Below are 19,176 nucleotides of genomic sequence, written 5' to 3' on the forward strand. Positions count from 1 at the left end.
TGCCTGTTATGTCACCGTAAGCTTTGAAAAAGTTTCGGTTTGTATTTGCTGCACCTTTTTCAGTTTGATTTTGAATAAAAAGTCTTCATTTTGTTTTTATCAAAATTGTTACCTTCCTGCACTGTTGTTTGTATTCGTTATTGGCCGATTTTGATTGACCTTTGAGTGCTTTCTTCCACAACTTTTTTTTCTTTGCGGCAGCATTTTTGACTTCGTTGTTAATCCAGATATTCTGTGCATGTTTTCTTGTTGTCTTAGGTAAATAGTGATCTAATGCTTCTTGCACAATTCTTCGTGAACATTTGAATTTATTATTAATTTCTTTTTTGTTAAGATCAATTTTTTTTAATCGCTGCTATAGAACGAAACTAATTTTTTCCTGTAGAAGGGGATTTTCTAGTTTTGCCCAATTTTTTTATTGAAAAAAATTGTATTCTGTTTCTAAGTTTGTTTTATTCTTCAATTTAAGGAAAAGCAAAAAGTGATCAGTTATTTTTGTTCTTTGCCTGGTAACCTCTGATTCAAAATTTTTAAAGAACAGGTCAATATAAAAACTTGAATTTTTTGTTTCTCGTTTAATGAGGTTCTCACTTACCAATTTTAGGTCAAATGTTTGGGTCAGTTTCCTTAAATAAGATTGTTTGTTCCCTTTGGATAGAAAATTCACATTAAAATCACCGCACAGCACATGCAGGTTTTGCGGATCGCTAATATGTTGTTCCAAGTAGGTACTAAGAACGCCAAAAGTAGCAATCGTGGTAGCATTAGGTGGTATATAAAGACAAGTCATTGATAACTTTTTTTGTTCCAATACTGAAGTGAACACTAACTGCTTTTACATTATTCAGGTTTGGCGACCCACGTATTTTAACATTAAGTTTTTTTTGTAAAAAAATTGCAACACCTCCACCTTTTTTTCCCTGTTGCTTGTAGCCAGTTCATCATAACCATCTATGTGAAAAATATTAGATGAGAACTTATCTCTAAGCCATGTCTCTGTTAGGCAGATTGCTATAGGTTTTTCTTTCAGAGACGCAATTTCCAAAGTGAGTTATCAAAATTTTTTGCTAGTGAACGTATGTTCTGTAGCATGGTAACCTGCTTTGTTTTGCCCAGTAACATTTTGTATATGACAACCATGAGAGAATAGTACAACTACATAATCTGAGCAATCAATTTTGACTAACGATATCATTAACAATTTGAGTTTCAAAAAAAATTTATAAAAAAGTTCGTGTTTTGTTTTCAATCATTTTGAAATATTTGAAGCAGCGAATGTTAAATTTTAACTTAGAGGATGACCAGTGACATTTTCCCTTTTTTTCCATTTTTTTTTAAAATTGCACTCCCTTATGTAAGAATGAACTTAATCGCTGAGTGAAAGTTCGTTTTTTTATTGCTATCTTAAATATGCAGTATAAATAATAATGTTCCGCGGAAATCACAGACTTTTTTTCCATCTCAATACTCTTGTTTCAGACTAGATGACTGCGGAAATCACAGTCAGCTTGAAACTTGCTCGCGGAAATCACGGGCAGAGTATCAAAATGATTTTTTTATGTTATACTTCTTCCCCCATTTTTGTTTCTTCATGAGGCAATGTTTCAAATAAAAATGAGAAAAGCTTCAGAAGGAACAATTTACCAAACACTAGTGCATCTTCCCCCTATTTTTTTGGCAAGAAACAGCTCTTAGTTTTTCTCAGTCTACATCAACAAAGTATAACATTTATTTTAAAAATGCGTTTAGCAAGTAAATACGAAACAAAAAAAAATAATTGAGTTCCATGTTCAAATATCAGTTATAAACCTTTAGTCTTGCGCCAGACCGTTTCTTTTTAGCTTTGCGATTGTTTGTTTAGTTTCTTTGCAGCGGGGCAAATTTCGTCTTCGTCGTCACAATTGTTTCTTTTTCGTTTAATAACATTAAGATTATCCATGCTTTAATAGCATCGTATTGAATTTTCACACCCAGATAATTTTGAACAAATTTGAGTGTCTCGCTGGTTACGTTCTGAACATCTTAGCATCGAAGGGAGGGTAAACTATCAGTAAACTGTCCTTCCTGGAGTACCTCTCCTGTGCACGTGAGCGATTATTTATGTTTTGCTGTTGATTTTACAAATGAGTTGTACTTGTTGACCGACTCGGATTTTTAGATCCCTAATTTCATTGGACAGACTTCTTACCTCTTCTTCAGCTTTACTAGCAATATTTGCAGATCCTGCAGAAAGAATCGTTCCAGAGCACTCCATCTGTACACAACTCACAGCATGAGAAACTAAGTAATATAATGATAAATGGAAAAAAAACAAAGTAAATTTGAAATAAGTTCAATTGTCAAGTCAAAAAGCAGTCTCGGATGAAACTCAGATTGCGCAGTTTAGAACGTTTCAAAAAGCCATTCTTCTTGATGTCAACCGACTGTTCACTTCAAATGCATTTTAAAGTGTCTGATTGTGGAGTCAATTCAATGGTTTTTCTGAGAAAAAATCACCCAAAAATTTCAATTTAAGGTTAGGAAATAAATCTTTTCTCAATGGTTTTGAAGAGCTGTCAAATTGGTCTAAAGGTGGTTGATTTGCACCAGATTTTATGGAAAATAATACGACCTCCAAAAATTTAACCAACATATATTTATAAGATATCCACTATAATTAAGATTTCCACTTTTTTAAAAAAAAAATGAAATGTAGTGGTGGTTACCAAGGCATACAAACGGCTTTAATATAACATACCATACCCCACAGCGAATTTATTGGAATAAAAATGCTGCACGATGATTAAAGCTAACAATTTTGCTTTTGACATAAAATGAGCTTCATCTCTGCTAAGAAAATGTGCTCTCAATCTTTTTTCATAAATCCCTGTTGCCAATTTGCCCATTTCTCTACAAACTTGTGATATAACTCGCGCAGACTTCGAATGAAGCCCCAACTATCAAGGAGACTGCGAGGGGGGTGACCTAACACAAACACTGATTGGTGCGGTGCATAACCTCCAAATGTAATTTCAAGTACAATACAATCTTCATAAACCGAACTCACATATTCTACCTATTTCTGACCATTTTCGCAGCCTAAAGCAAGCTTCAAACGGCAATAGCTAAAAGCTATAAGTGGTTATTTCTTTGCTTGTTTGTTCTTTCACCGATGGTTTTAGTAAACAACAAGCGTGATTTAATCATTCTTAAGCCTCGACAACAGTTAACACCAATCCGGTTTCAAACATGTTGAACTAATTTTACTTTGTTTGAATAGTAAATGTCATTACAAAAGAAACAAGTTCAAAGTTAGTTTTTGAAGTTATGATTGCCAAAAATCGAGCATTGGTTATTATTGCGGATAAATATGACGCTTATTGCGAATAAAATCCTTGGACTCTGAACTAAATTTGCCTTCAAATATTCTTCAACCATTCCGAAAGTTTTTTTTCCTTTTGATCGTAGCTCGCTAATGTGCGTTTGCACATACACTGATCCGACCCCGCTCATACCTCATTAAGATTTCAAATGATGCAATAATAGGAGTAACATCGTTAAAAGAATCAGGATAAAATAGTAAAAAAGTAGTTCATGCTCTGCAATTGAAAACATAAAAACAGACCCGTAAAATTTAAAGAAAGAATTACCATTGAAGATAATTTTTTGAAGAGAAGAAAGACCGAAAAATTGAACTGGCCATGTCATTTGGTTGAATAGGTGCGACCAAATCTAATATAACTTCTCAAGCAAAAAATGAACAAGTTAACACTTGGTTTTGCCAAACCAAAAAACTGGCATTCTGAACATAAATTCTACACAATCTTAGAATCAAATTTCAAACTCCAGTGTCTCTCAAGCGTGTCCGGACAGAACAACACCAGACAAAACAGTCCCAGACAAAATAGTCCCAAAATTTTAGAGATTGTGATTCAACGCATTAATTAACGAAAGTTAATCTCACAGTTAGGTTAAACTGAATCCAATTATCAAAATGTCAAAAGCAAAACTAGGTGTTAAACTCATTGACAGGTTTTGTTGTAATTGGAAAGAATACAAACAAGTGCCTTACGATGTATGGCGTCATAATTTTGACACAAATTATTAATATGAATTTCATTCAAAAAACAAAAAAATGGAATTACAAATCGTTCCAAACCAGTACTAAATTAAGTATGAACAACTTAGTGATTGCGCATAACCCTGGCGCTGCTGCATTACAAAAAGCAATGGCAGAATCAGGCTACGAGATGATCAAATCAGGGTTATCAACGTTCATAGCAATATACCTGCTCCAAGAGATATTGAAAAGAGAAAATTACGCTCGGCGTCGAAAGACAGAGCAGCAATGCCTGATGACACTCTACGCCAGAAATTTTTGTTGCCCAGAAAGACATCAGTAGATAAACAGCTGCCAAATTTCTAGCTAACCAAAGAACACTTAACAGAACGCGGCAGCAAAATCGTTGGCAAATGAGTGAACCCTCGTCGCTGCAAGGATTTGAGTTTCCAGATCTCTTACAAATGGCACATAGTGTTGAGAAACTCATGTATTATAATTATACCTAACTCTATAAATGGATAAAAAATTTGGCATTAGTTAAATAGACCTGTTAAACTTACCTGAAAAGATTCACAAACAGAACGCAAATGAAACCAAGATTTCAAGCGTAGCTGCAACTGTTCGGAATGAATTGTTGTCTCAGACGACTACCTTGCTGCCAGATTTGACACTTTAAGAGTTATTACTGCCGCATTATAAGGACTTAATTCTAATATCTTTTAATAGAGCTTATAATTTTTAAAAGTGACCGAGAGCGACGTTAAAAAACGGACAAAATACCGACAAATTGTAAAAATGGTCACAGAGATTTCGAGGTCTGATAATTCGTTGAAAAAGGCTAGAATTGAAAAATGCTCACATTGAGAAACGCTCTCATGCTAGGCGGGTTTTCTAATGATACCATTCACAGCTCTCCGCAACAAATATATCAATCGATATCAAAAAAAGTTGAGCACTGTTCTTTGCACTAAGTGGGGTCGGAATACTTATAATACTTTCATCTTTACTTAACAATTAACAAATCTTTACTAACACTTTATGCGGATACTTAATACTTGCATTTTGCAGATTTAGGAATAATTTTTTTGGCCATTCTTTGTTGCGCTACTTAACCTTCGGTCAAATTTATGTTAAGCCAGAATTCTCTCACTATGAAGCAATCTGAATTTGTCAAGTTAGCCCCAGTTCTGCTGGGCCTAGCATTAGTAATAGCAGAAGGCGTGAACTATTCCCAAATCGGCCCATTTTTCCCAACAGAAGCGGCGGAACACAAAGGCATTTCGACTACTTCCATCGGAATTATAACTGGATCATTCGACGTTGCAAATTTGTTCGCCGCCTTCATTTTGGCTTCATTTATTCCTCCTAAAAATCAGAAATACTTTTTCTGTATTGGCGCTTTATTGTCTGCAACGAGCAATGGGTTATTTGGAATTATGGGTTTTAGTAAAGGGGGTATTACCTTCATCACTTGATGCACTTTACTTCGGGTTCTAATGGGCACAGGTGCCTCTATGGTTTATTCCACTGGGCTGCCTTTGCTGGTCCCTCTTTACCCCGAGTGGTCTGGTAGAATTACTACTTTGTTCGAAACATCTTTGGGACTGGGGATTATGTTGGGTCCTCTTATAGGAAGTCTGCTATTTTCAGTTGGGGGGGGGGGGGGGGGGGGTACGTCACACCCTTTACCTTCGCAGCTTGTTGTCAAATTCTGATGGTAATTATTTGTGTTTTATTTCTGCCAAACAAGGCCGTCGAAAAAGATAAACCTTTTAGAGGTAATCCACTGCTAAATAACCCAAAAACCCACGAAGAAGCCGAAGCAAAATTATTGGACCCCAATGATGGTGAAACAGAATCGCCCGGGTACACGTTTGTTTATTTTGCGACCCGTCCGGCTGTTATTGCTGTCGGCCTGACGCTGGCATTTCACTCAGCGACTACAGTTTTTATTGACGTCGCCCTAGCGGCCTATCTTCTGGAAAAATTTGCAGTTGGGGGCGATTCATCTGGATTTTATTTTTTTATCATTTCTTGGCGTAAATGTTATCTTTTTCCATTTTTGGGTTGGCTGGTTGATCGAGGTCAAGCTGGATTTTTCTCATCGCTTGTCTGGCGGGTTCTTTGGGGCTTGCTGGGCTATCACTGCCCGGTGCAATTAGAGCTATTGAGACAAAAAATTGGGTAATCTTAGGTCTGAGCGAACTTGGAGCCGCAAACGCGGGTGGCTATGCGGCGGTGTATTTGCTTTTCGAGAAACTAGCCTATATTGTTGGTTTTCGAATTGAAAGCAACGTCAAATTAATTGCCGCATTTTGTCAAATGCTTGTTTTGCTTCTGGTGGATTGTTTGGGTCAATTATAGTTGGTGGTATTTTTATGGATAAGTATGGCTATTACTACAGTTGTTTACTTCTTAGTTGTTTATTCCTTATATCATTCTTTCCATGTTTTTATGTCTTGTTCACCAAAAATTTACTGCGCAAAACATACTTCTTTATTCCAGAAGAAAACAAAAACTTGATTTAATGAATTGAAGTTTTTGTTGCTCATTTTTCGTTCTTTAGTTCAATATCTCAACAGATATTTCGTCTATGAAAAAAGCTTACAAAAAACCACACTCTGCTTTTGAGTAGCCTAAACATCTGATCACGAAACAAACTTTGTTTGCAGCTTGTTTAGAAAAAAATAAGGTTTTCGTTTCCAAATTAAGATTTTTCAAATTGAAAGCAGCAATTTGATTTGAAAAAAACTTATGTTTAATTCATTTTCATTAACAATGACTTCATATTCAATTGCTTTTACTGCGAATCTCGAGCAAAGTTACTTTTTTAACATAGCCTAAAAAATAACTTTCCTGAACGATATTGTATTCAAAGGTTTCCATGACGACGAAGGATTTTATTTTTGACCCACCATTTTTTGAGCGGCTTCCTTAATTCAAAATTTACCCAAAGTCCTAGAAACTATCATTTGTTTGATAACTTGGGAACAACGGTCAAAAACTAACACTAACTGACGCATTTATTGAGAACTTCTTTTTATAAAAAATTATTTTCTATAACAAATTTTTCACCGTGTTTAGCTGGTTCTCTCAAGCGTGGATTTTCTAATCGATATCATTTTTGGAGGCACCACGCTCAATGTCAAAATTGTTATGGCAAAATTTAGTGAAATTACTCTTCATCCTTAATCCAGAAGAACAAAGTAAATCGTTTTAATAGACGTTTTAAACCAATCAAACCGAGAAATTCAGGCGTTTTCAACGAAAGGCATCGACGACAGACAAAGATTTAACAGAAAGCACCGAAGATTTCCGGGAGCGTAAACCAAACGCATCCAAAACTTCCGGCCGTTCACTGACAAATTTCAACTGTTAAAACCGAACGCCTCGACTATTTCAGTTTTTGATGGTTTCAACCAAACTCACCGACAATTTCAGACAGTTTAGATGTTTTAAACTGTCAATTTTTGAACAGAGCTTACCGTCAAATTTGACAATTGAAACTGGACGCAAGATTTACGATGGTATAAACTGAACAACCGGCACTTTGCAACGGTTGGAATTGTATGTACAAAACAATTTTCGACGCTTAAAACCAAACGCGCGGGCAATTATTCAATCAGAGGGCACCAAGGTTTTCCGACGTTTTAATATGAACATACCAAAATACTTTTAGAACAGATCAAACCGAATATTTTTGCTTGAAAGCCGACCAAACCAACAGTTTTGTACGTTCTAAAACCAAATACACAAACGATTCTTTACTTTTCAAAGTCAAATCTTCCAACGCTCTCCTAGGTTTTGTCACGAATAGTTTCCAATGTTTAAAACCAAATGTTCTGGAATATAGATTTTTTTTATAAACAAATAAAAGTATTAGGCCCTTTTTTTATTTATTATTCTTTTTTTTACTATTACTATAATTATTATTGTCATTAATCTCTTATTTTTCGTATTACTTTTGACGATACCGACCATTTCCTACCTTTGAAACAAGCTTTAAGGTCAATTTTTTTATTCGCGTTCCTCTTTTTTTCGGATAAAAACAAATTTCAACTAAAAAAAACAACGTTTCGAAAGTTTGAAGCCAAACTTATCAACAATTTCCAACGTCTGAAACTTAAATAAACCAACGACTTTTTTAGTTGAAACACCAACGGTAGCAAAGAGAAACAAAAATACTTTTAGGCGGTTTTTTTCATAGGAAACCACAGTTTTTTACAATCTTTGAAATGGGGCTAATAATAGAAAGCGGCCTGGTTCTTTGCTTGTATTGTGACATAATTGACAGAAATCAAAACTTTTCACTTGTCTTGTTTTGCTAGAGTAAAACCAAACAAACAATTGTCTTAACTTGTTTTCCTGCAAAAACCACTTGCTCGTAAAAACCGCTTGTTACCAACAATATTTGAAGAGATTTTATCGCGACTTCTTTTTGCAAAAAACCTAATCAAGGATTTGGTTTCGGAAAACTTTATTTGCAAGCCTTACTTTTCCATGGCAATGCGCTATCACAAATTTAAAGGCTAATAATTGACTTGAGCAAGTTGAGCACAACTTCACAAAAAATTATGAGTACTCGTTTTATCCCTTTGCATAAACGTTGAAGTACTCCAAAATACGACGAAGTTCAATTGAAGTACTTCAGCGTATGTGCAAAGTGATAAAGCGATTAGGTGTAACTTCTCATCAAATGGAATATTGTAAAACGTCTTGAACGATCAATTCGTTGTTCAGGAACATTTCAAAGATACCGTTTTTTATAATTCCGCAATAATTTTGGTTGTTTTGAAATATCAGCCCGGCGCTAAGATGCAAAGTAGGGCAACAGGGAAAACTGCAGAGCCGTTTTCGTATGAGATGAGTTAAATGGGGTAAACAATATTTCACTGATGTAGTCTCGTGCACGGTTCAAAAGAACTCATTAGGTTATATTTTAATTTTAAATCGATTGAAAATAAAAAATTTAGCTAAATTTTATATTACTTATCTGTGCGAAAAACTGAAAAATTTAGATTAGCTAAAAATAATTTAGCTTGGTTGGCCCGTGAAATAGATTTTGGTTCGGATACCCGGACATGACTTCCCCTTTTGTTATTTTTCATGAAATTGAGTTCATCAGTTTCAGGTCAGTGGATGTTAGAATCAGGTCTTGATGTTCAAGGGCGAGAGAAACTAATTTTTGACATGTGATTGGAAGATAATAAAGATATTGATAACTCCAAGACAAAATTAGAAAAAGAATCAAGTTTAACTTTGTGACCAGTATTTACCAAAACAAGATCAGAAATTGTCAGATAAGTTCGAGCTTGGCTTTGTGAAACTTCAACAAAGGAAAACATCCAAATTTTTGAAATTCTATTGACAACCATTACATACTCTCCAAATTAAAAAATTGTGCCGATAGGTTCTCTAAATCGACCTGGTTCCATTCTTTTTCTGCTGGATTTTCTTGTTGTCTGTGAAGATGTCTCCCTTTTAGTTAAGGGAACAATAGGCTTGTTCGTCAGTTGATTGCTAAGAAGTAGATTCATTCTTGATGTGATTAGGTTCCAGTTGATAAACATAATTTTTACTAACAAGCACACCATTTTTCGAATCTTCTGGCTGAATGAACAAGTTGTTCATTCTCTTCCAGATAATGAAGGTAACTGGAAGTTTTCTTGAACTGCTTGTCATTTTGAAGAGGGCTGGCAAACACAAATCGAAATGTGTGACCACTGCAAGTCTTCCCCGCAGTAGTTCCAAAAAATTTTCCCCAGCGTCTTTGAGGAGTTTTGGTGGGTCATAAAAGCCCGCTGCTAAAAGCTCCAAGTGACAGTCAGATTAGGACTCCGGACTTGTATGACCTATTTCACTGATGAAATTGCTCGCTTGAATAGTCCGCTTAGCAATGATAAATGTGTGTTTCCACCTCTTTTATCCCAAATCGTTCAATGCACTGTCCTAGGTCCGCACTAAAAAACGTGCCAGTTTTCGCGTCAATTTTTACATTTACTGACATATCGAAGAACATTCTGACTGATGTTGGGCCCTCAGGCAACCATTCAGACTGTTGTTTTGGTTGCTTTCTTTCCTGTGCAGGTTTAATGTTACTTTGTCATGAAAAGGAAACCGAGTTTGGGATCTTTTCCGTTTGTGCCCCCCCAGCTTAGTGGGCGCATATTATTTGCACCTCCCGACGCACGTGCAATATTTTTACATGATGATTTACTATGTTATGACTCGTGCGCTGTAACTGGGGGGCGCATAACGTACTGGGGGGGGGCACAAACGGAAACGATCCCGAGTTTGAGTCGAATGAAAGTCACAACACCACGAAAAAAGGTTCCGTCGTGGGTTGTCAGACTTCTAGTAATCGAACTCTTTATCTGCTTCAGCGCACTGTTTCCAGTTGCCATTATTTATTCTTTGGATGACATCCTGGAATAATCCATTCAACTAAAGCTAAGTTCTGATATGTTTCTGGGTTACCAGGGTGGACAGACATTGTTTCACTCACTACAAGCTCGATCAGCCCTCATTGTCGAGGAAGTCTAGTTTACTCAGAGAATCAACGTGCGAAAATTCCCTTACCAGGTAGGTATTTCAATTTGAAGTCGATTCCCATAAGCGCTGTTGCCTATCTCGGAATTTTAGTTAATGCAATTGTGTAAGTTATTTGAATTTTTCTTTGTCAGTCTGTAGAGTAAATCTCCTTCCGATCAAGAATAGCTTCATTTTTGTGCTCACGAGGACAACATCATTACGTATTTAGAGATGGCCAATTCCTTGATTCCCTTGCAATGTGATTCTGCTCATTTTTCGAAGACCGACGAGACAATTTTCAGACCACGAACAAGCCCGCATATGTCGAATAATCATTGAGATGTGTTGATTGTGCATATTTACTTTGCAGCCCCGTCTAGCTCAATTTGACATGTGTCTGATAAAACGATTTGGCCAAAGTAAGAACCCCATATAGATTAGGGAATACGGTCTCCATTTCTGGGATTGGGTAATCCCCGTCCATAAGTTTGGTCTGGATGTGAACTTACAGGCCCACACATAATCTTAGAGCTCCAATTGTCTCTCGCTGAAAATACTGCTGGTGACGGAATTCGACACCCAAGGCTGCAATGGCTCAAAGAAACCTTGTCGAGCCCTTAACTCGAGTTTCTTTTTGAACCTGTCTTTTAAAGGTAGACGTATATTTCTCGCCTTCTAAAACATTGGCTAACATACCGGTTTGAGTCTCACATGTACTTTGTATACTCTGAATGCAGGTAGTGGATCACCGTACACTACATTGACCGCCGACCTCATGGAGTAGTATACCTCTTCCCATAGTCCAAATTTTTTCATGGATCGCAAACCTGCTAGATAGTGATGCCTATTCTTGCTTCCGTTCCATCAAAGTCACAAGTTCGTGATCCCAGAAACGACAGGACCTGTGATTTTTCCAGCTAACTGGGGTTTACCAATCTCAGTCCAAATGTAATGCGATGTCCCTGTGCTATTACCATTTTTTTCAACATGATTTATTTGTCTGGTTACTGTTATGTTCTGCCATGTATATTACATGCTACACTTTCTCCAGGGAATAGTACATTCCATCTCGGATTCGGAAAGTGTTTGACCGACAACTTACAATTTACTTCCCGCAATTGGTCAAACTTTACAAAATTTAGCGGGATTTAACTTCGGCATGTTTTCGCGGTTAAAACACCTTTTCACGTTTTTTTTCTCGAAGCTGGACCAGGTTTGCAGCTATGTGAGTTATCTCTACGTCTACTACACTAGTTACCACTGCTGCCTTTGGTTCCAATAGTATTCTCATTTAGTTTTCTGAAGGTCTTTCTAATTCTTATTTCACTTGGTTTTCTGAGTCCTATTTCTGTAATTACTTGCGGTTTCTAATAAAAATTGCAAAAAGCCTCGGCTTCAGAACTATAGATTTTCTGTCATTTCAGAGAAAGAAATAGTCAGTTTATCTTTGAAGCGATCTTGTATACTTAATATGGTCTCAGTGTCTCTCAAGCCTGAGATGAAGTTTATTTCAAACAACTCCCCCTAGGGGTAGGTTGCTGTTTTAAGCGTTTTGAGGTCGCAGTAGCGTAATTGTTCTGTGAGGCACGCAATAAAGTCGACATCAGAGTCTCCTACGCTTCGAACGACGGAAAGAAAATTAGCCCTTTCTTCATTTATTACTCTTTTCCTCAGAAAGATGTAGCTTTAATAGCTATCCTGATCTCTTTAAATGGAATGTAACGTTATTACAACGGGGCCGAGGATATAAGTCCTAAGATCGATTACGCAAAGACGAACTTCAGAGCCGTCAGGAAAAAAATCCAACTAATTTTAGTACAAATCAGGCGGAAGCCAATTAAACAACTTCAAGACGGAACTTCAAAATTCGATTGACGCTAGAAGCAACTCAATTTTTCCCACATTTTTCTTACCCTAAAAAAACAGTAGCTTTCGAAAGCACAGAGGAAGTGTTTTTTAAAATATAAGTTTGCAGTGTTTCAATTTAATTCTATCCCTTATTAAGTCTTGTTTAAACATAATCCCTTTATCGAATGTGTAAAAAGTACAAATACAGTACATTGTTTTATCGACCAATTTTAGGTTAAGTAAATTGCTACGGACATTTGAGTACTTTTAGCGTCAAGTAGATACTGAAGTACAGTCTGTTTTGTTGGTCTGGACCTTAGTTCTAGAAATTTAATTGGAAATTTTCGCCTAATGACTATAAAAATTGGTTGTGCTTATTGAGATTTCGCCTAGTATCCTATCCCCTATTACATCTTAATTTGTCGGCGGCTAACATGGACCAGGCTCATGCGCATTGTATCATCCTCATATGCGCTTTACAGGCAGTGGTTCATCACACACTGCATTGACGCCTTCATGTGGTAATATATATTATCCCAAGAAGCCCAAATTTTTCATCGGACTGAACACCTGCTATTGCTTATAGTCACTTACGTTTCACTCAACATCACAAGTTAGTGATCCCAGTGGCGACATTTGATGACCATTCGATGCCTCGAAACGTGCAATTTACCAGCTCATTGGGCTTTACCAATCTCGGTCGCTATGCAGCGATATGTAATTCCACGTGAACGACATGTTAAACACGTTTTCCCGGGAACAGTAAAACCCCATCTCGTTTGCGAAAGATGGTTGACCCGATAACTTACCTTCTTCCTCAAAGAAGTTTTTGTGTTGGTCGAACTTTCCGACATTTAGCTTGATTTAACTTCTGGACTTTTCACAGGTTTGTAATTTTTTGTTCAAAGCCGGCTTGCTTCTGTGCGGCTTATCTCCACGTCTACAAAAAGTACCGTTGTCGGATACTACCAATGGGTGTAAGAAGACGAAAAATAGGAACATGAAAAAACTTACAAGTATTTAGTTGAATCATTTTTTTAATGTTAAGACGATCGGATATACCATCGAGCGGATACACCGTCTTTACTTGTCTTTATTGAGTTTGGCCTAATCTCTACAAAAGTTGGATTAAATTTTGTGCCTAACGAAAAATTGTCTGCTCCTAATCGAGATTTCGCCTAAAATCCCATCTCCTATTACGTTTAATAGCGGGCGCTACAGATCTATTTTGACAATTTGGTAACTTGAGTCATAGCTCCTCTATTTTGATTGAATGCATTTATAATGGAGCAGTCGATGTCAAGTTCTATTTCATACATTTTTATCGGATATTACACTGTACAATCACTTCCTGGTACCATATTATTGGAGCGAGATGAACTTTGTGAAGACTTGAAAGTCCAGCGCACTGATCGCAAAAAAGGAAGTTTTCCGTTTGTGCGATTCAGTATGTTATGCACCCCCAATAAGAGTCAAACTTAAACCCATGAATTTTTTTGTGAATCGCATACTTACAGATTAGTAAGGCGGAAGATTCTTAGACAGCTACTCCGCGACTTAATGACCTCCGGGTTTTACATGTTTACACCGTTTTTGTAAGTAAAAGAATTAAAAAATAAAGCACTGGTGCGTGGTGCTAGAGCAAGTCTGGAATCAAAATGAATCAACAAAATTGAAACCAGCGAACAATAAACTAATTCTGTGTTCTATTTGGAATAAAATTCTGCAAGAAGGCAAGCTTCTTAGACAATTCTTTAAAAAAGAGTTCTGATTGTGTTTAACTCTCAAGACTGATATGCTACCAATTAGGAAAAACTTGGGGTCGCTTATTCTCGGCAAAATGGGTTTCTCTAAGAAAATCTAAGCATTCATTATAACTTTTTCGTTTTTTGTCAGAAACAAAAAACTGATAGCTGTACTCCAGAGAGGCATTACGTTTATATTTTACCTGTTTAGCTATGTGCAATCAAACATATATTTTATCTCGGTTCAAAATCTGCTGACAGTTCCCAGAATTCACGGAGCAAATAGCTTTGCCACCTTTCTGATGCTTTAAAATCATCGGTAAGAGAAATTGGAATGATTCATTTTCATTGACGTAAAATTCATTTAAAATTTTGTTCAGCTATTACCTGATAGTTTGTATCAGTTTCGTTCTTAGAATTTTCGTTTAAGTAGTGCCTTTGTAGTGTTTTTCAAAAAACCAAAAAGCGACTTAAAATGAAAAATGTGACCAATACCCTTGATGCAAACTTTGTTAGTTATTTAAAAAAATTTAGTCTGTTTTGCACAAATTTAGTCTGTTGAAGTCTTGAATAAAGTTGAGGTTTCTTTTTTAATAATTGCTCTCAACATTTGCAGCTGATGTTCAGCTACAGTTGACAGCTTTTATAAATTTAACAAAAAGCTTCAGCAAAAACCGACTCACTATCTTTTATGACATCTATAAAAACAACAACGCTCGTAATTTTGCCCAAGTTTCGTAACGTTTGAAATCAAAAACATAAACCGACTTGTCAAACAAATTGTTCTGAAACATCAGACGGGGCAATTTGATTCGGACAGACGAGGCTGTAGCCTAGATAATTTTTCAGTGCAAAATCTCCGACTACGGGGTGTTCGCCCCCCGCCCCCCCCCCCCCGACCCCGTCATAATAATCAATCTTTTTGTAATCTCATTCGAAGGCTTTGTACTGGGTTATCTTAGAATCGCATTGATTTATGCAACAGGAGCAGTTTAGATTAAAAAAATCAAAATGTCACGCGTGAAAAATTCACTTCAGAAGCAAAATCAATATGTTTCAGAACAAAACGTTCAAGAAAAAATTTTGCGTAAAAAGAGCCACATGTTTACAAAAAGCGCTTCAAATTTCGTTGCAGTGCAATTAATGCAAAAAATTATAGAAATTTAGATGTTAACTAATTTATGCCCATACATACCAAACAAAACCTGATCAATAATGAAGGCCAAAAGTCGGCAAGCAATTTGACAACAGGAACTCAAAACCCTCTGAAAACTGGGTCGTAAATTTGGCACAAGCAAATTTTTCTTCAACAAAAATTAGGCAGCTTAAAAGTACAAAATGACGAGAATAGCATCATTTTCAAAATAATCAGGAGAAGATAATCTATCAGGAACAACCTTCAGTGCACATCTAAGACAAGTAAAGCAAGAAAATTGCTTTCTTAGACTATCATTCTTATTTATCCCCGTTTTTAAGAGACATGAAATAATATCCACAATTTTGCTTGAGTAGCTAGTGAGGGAGTGTTAATTACTGAAAATTAACAGCTAAATCTTGAAAACCTTTATTTTTCTCGAAATTAACTAATGACGAGGTTAAGAGAGTGTTACAAACTTTCAACGAAGCATCGTGTTCAACTGTATAAAAGGTGGTAGAATAGGAAACTTTAAGCTGAAGTAGAGATCAAGTTCTCCCCAGGTTCCAAAGCTCCCGTCCAAATTCTAAACGGAGCTACAATGGAATATCCTCTACCTCATTACAAAGCGATACTCCCATGAAAACTCGTGAAAGTCAAAAAATTTATTTAACTAGTAATTATTTTTAACTGGAAAAGATCACAAACAAGAATGTGCCTGTTTGAAGTTTTTTGTTATTTTAGCGAGAATTTGGTCTGCTGTATTTCTTAGGCATTTACTGACTTAGTCTTTCAATTCTTAAACATTGATTAAAATCTACTTTGAGCTTAGAAAAACTGAAATCAAGTTCACTGAGCATCTCAAATAAAAGTTGCCAATTTCTTTGCTAATACCATTGAACATCAAAAATTTAACAAAAACAAACTCAAACATTCATCAGTAACATCTAAAAGCACCATTTTAAAAACTTAGTTGTCTCACATTTTCAACAGTCTGCTCCAATCTCGTTTTGGCTCCAATTGCACCAATAAATTGTATCTATTTTTTCGTAGTAATTCGTGATGGCCGTATTAAACTGAGTCAAATTCGTAGCAAGGGAACCTGGCATCCTTGTGATCCAACATATCGATCAGGAAGTACATGGTTCCAGCCAATCCCTCGAACAAAGAAAAGGGCCCGTCAGCAGATCTAAACAAAACGAATGTATTACAATGTGTAGTGCGTCAAATTGGGCTTAAATAGAAAAAATGATATTGAAATGCATTTTAGAAATAGCTTTTTATTTCATTTTGAAAAGCTCAATTCGAACACATGAGACTGCAGATTTCAGGTTCAACGACTGAACATAACAGAATTCTGCCATTAAGATCCAGAAAACTTTGTTTTTATCAGGTATAAGCAATCCGACTTTCAAACGAACGACATTTCAGTGTAAACTGCAAAAAGTTTCTTTTTAGCTTATACGCTTTTTAGGCTGAGCAGGAAAAGAAAATTAATTTTATCTTGCTGCAAATCTTTACCATAATGAACATAGCCGGCAGATTGCCGGAATAGCTGCGGAAGAATAGACTTGCGTGCCGTATAATACGGATAGAAACAGATACGAATCTAAATTTTAAAAAGCTAGGTAAAAAAACATTCAGCGATAAATTAAACATACCCGGCAGGTTGCCGGAAAATAGCCGCCGTTGATTCCCATAACTCTATTGGGATTGAAAGAAAAGAAATTAATGAAAAAAAATTGATTTCCGTACAAAATTATTTTTTAAGTGCGATTTATTTTGATGTCATTTCCTAGTTGAACATACTCCTGTCTCTCAGTGAGAGAATACAGGGTCTAATATCAATACCAATAAGCATTATAGATAGTAACTAAAACTTATGAGAACAAAGTTCAAGTACCAGGCATCTAATTTTTTGTGATTTTAATGTATCAATTTGAAGCAAAATTTTTACAGGAAAACTAAGTTTGAAAATAAAACTAGTATCTTGTCTTTTCAGACAGGAAAGACAATTACATGAAGCTTCCCTATGATTTTTACAAAGCTGGAAAGAAGTGAACCAAAAACTTAAAATATTTGTCATTAAAATACCTTTAACATATTCAAAATATCGTAAATTGCTCTGGATCTCTTTTGGACCGGAAGTTGCTATAGAAAATAAATGAAATAAATGGTAAACAATGAATATACTTTTTTTTCACTAAACTGAAAAAGTTTCCTCTTGCACTCTTGCAAAAACACCTAAACCCGGAACCGCAAAGTCGGCTGGTTCCAAGCCTCCACTGCTCTAAGGAAAAATTTGCTTCGGCAAATGGAAGACTGAGAATTTAATACTTACCACCGAAAATTATTCTGCACACTGAAGTCAGGCTCACTAGAAAAGTTGGACAATACTTATTTTTAAAAATTGGTAGAAATGTGCATCAAGTATTCATTTAGTCGGTTTTGTTAATCAGAATATTGTGTGTCTGTGTACTGGTCCGAAAATGCTGTCATCTCAGAAGAAATGGAGAGAATATAACGCAGGAATACTTGTTTCCGAGAGATATTTTCCACTTCAGGTACAATACATTTGCAGGTACGTGCAGGTACCGTGCAGGTAGCGTGCAGGAACGCCAAAACACATGCACAGTTCAGTTAAATTTATCTGAATTTTTAGGTAAATTTACTTGCACGTTTTTTAGAGTGTGACGGGTCGGTTGGCCCGCTTCCCAGCGATAACCGACCCGTGATTTCCAGATTACATCCCACAGCGCATGAGAGGCATGGCCGTTAGCGGAAACTGATATGTGGCTATCTAAACTGTTGGCCAAGTAACATTGAGCTAAACTATAGCACAGAAGGGGGCGATTCTCTACTAGGTACCAAGGGGGGGGGGGGCAATTGTTGAAAAGATCCGGTTCCATGAAAAGCTTGAAGTCTTTATTGATTCTTACAAGTTTTTCAATGATAACGCGTTTATGTCTCCACTAGAGATGTCGATCAGTCAAGATTAGCTCAACATTCGTGCTGTCGCAAGTTCCTAACCCCCGAATAAATTTGGAGGACTAGAACATAGAACAATTATCCTGGATCTTTTCAACAATTGCCACCCCCCCCCCCTGCAAAGGGGGGGCTATTCTTGAATAGAATTTAAGCGAGCCATTTGTTAACCAATCAGAGACGACAAATAACTTTCCACGCATGCACATACTATGTTAAATTGAATAGAACAAAATACGCCATGGTATGGCAACTAGCCGAATCGGAATACAAAGTGAAAAGAATTTCCGACTGGCGGGTCGGTGGGCTGGCTTCGCCGCGATAACCGACCCGCGATTTCCGTATTACAACCAACAGCGCATGAGAGGCATGGCCATGAACAGTGGTCCGCAATTGCGCTTAAACTATTATTCGGCTATCTAAACTGTAGGCCAAGTAATATTGTGGTAAAGTATAGCACAGAAGGGGTGGCGAATCTCTACTAGGTAGCAAAGGGGGGGGGGGCAATTGTTGAAAAGATCCATTATCCTTGCCGGGTCTAATCGAAAACGACTAAATTGCTGCCCACCTGCGCTTGCTATTTTTTTACTTGGAATTATTTTGAAACGTTGTGTTTGTGTGTGTGTGTGTGTGTGTGTGTGTGTGTGTGTGTGTGTGTGTGGGGGGGGGGGGGGGTCATTTAAGGCAGGTGAGCGGAGTAGGTTCTGAACTTCTTATTATAATCAATGGAATCTCTGAGTTCTTGTTTCAAAAGATTTTATTTCGAAAAAGAGTTTTTCAAGTTCGCTTTTGAATGCTTCTATAGCAAGTGTCTATTCATTATTTTCCTGAGTGAGAAACCCGTTTCGATTTTAAAGTTCATTTGACATTTAAAAGTTTACATTTTACTT

General features: G+C 36.6%; 1 pseudogene; it reads left to right on the forward strand.

Moving 5' to 3' along the window:
• The first annotated feature begins 3,210 nt into the window (after window positions 1–3,210).
• LOC142336772 (MFS-type transporter SLC18B1-like) lies at window positions 3,211–6,574 on the forward strand (annotated as a pseudogene).
• Window positions 6,575–19,176: the final 12,602 nt, after the last annotated feature.

Source organism: Convolutriloba macropyga, chromosome 3, assembly GCF_964194025.1.
Source record: "Convolutriloba macropyga chromosome 3, txConMacr16.3, whole genome shotgun sequence".
Taxonomy (NCBI): Eukaryota; Metazoa; Xenacoelomorpha; order Acoela; family Convolutidae; genus Convolutriloba; species Convolutriloba macropyga.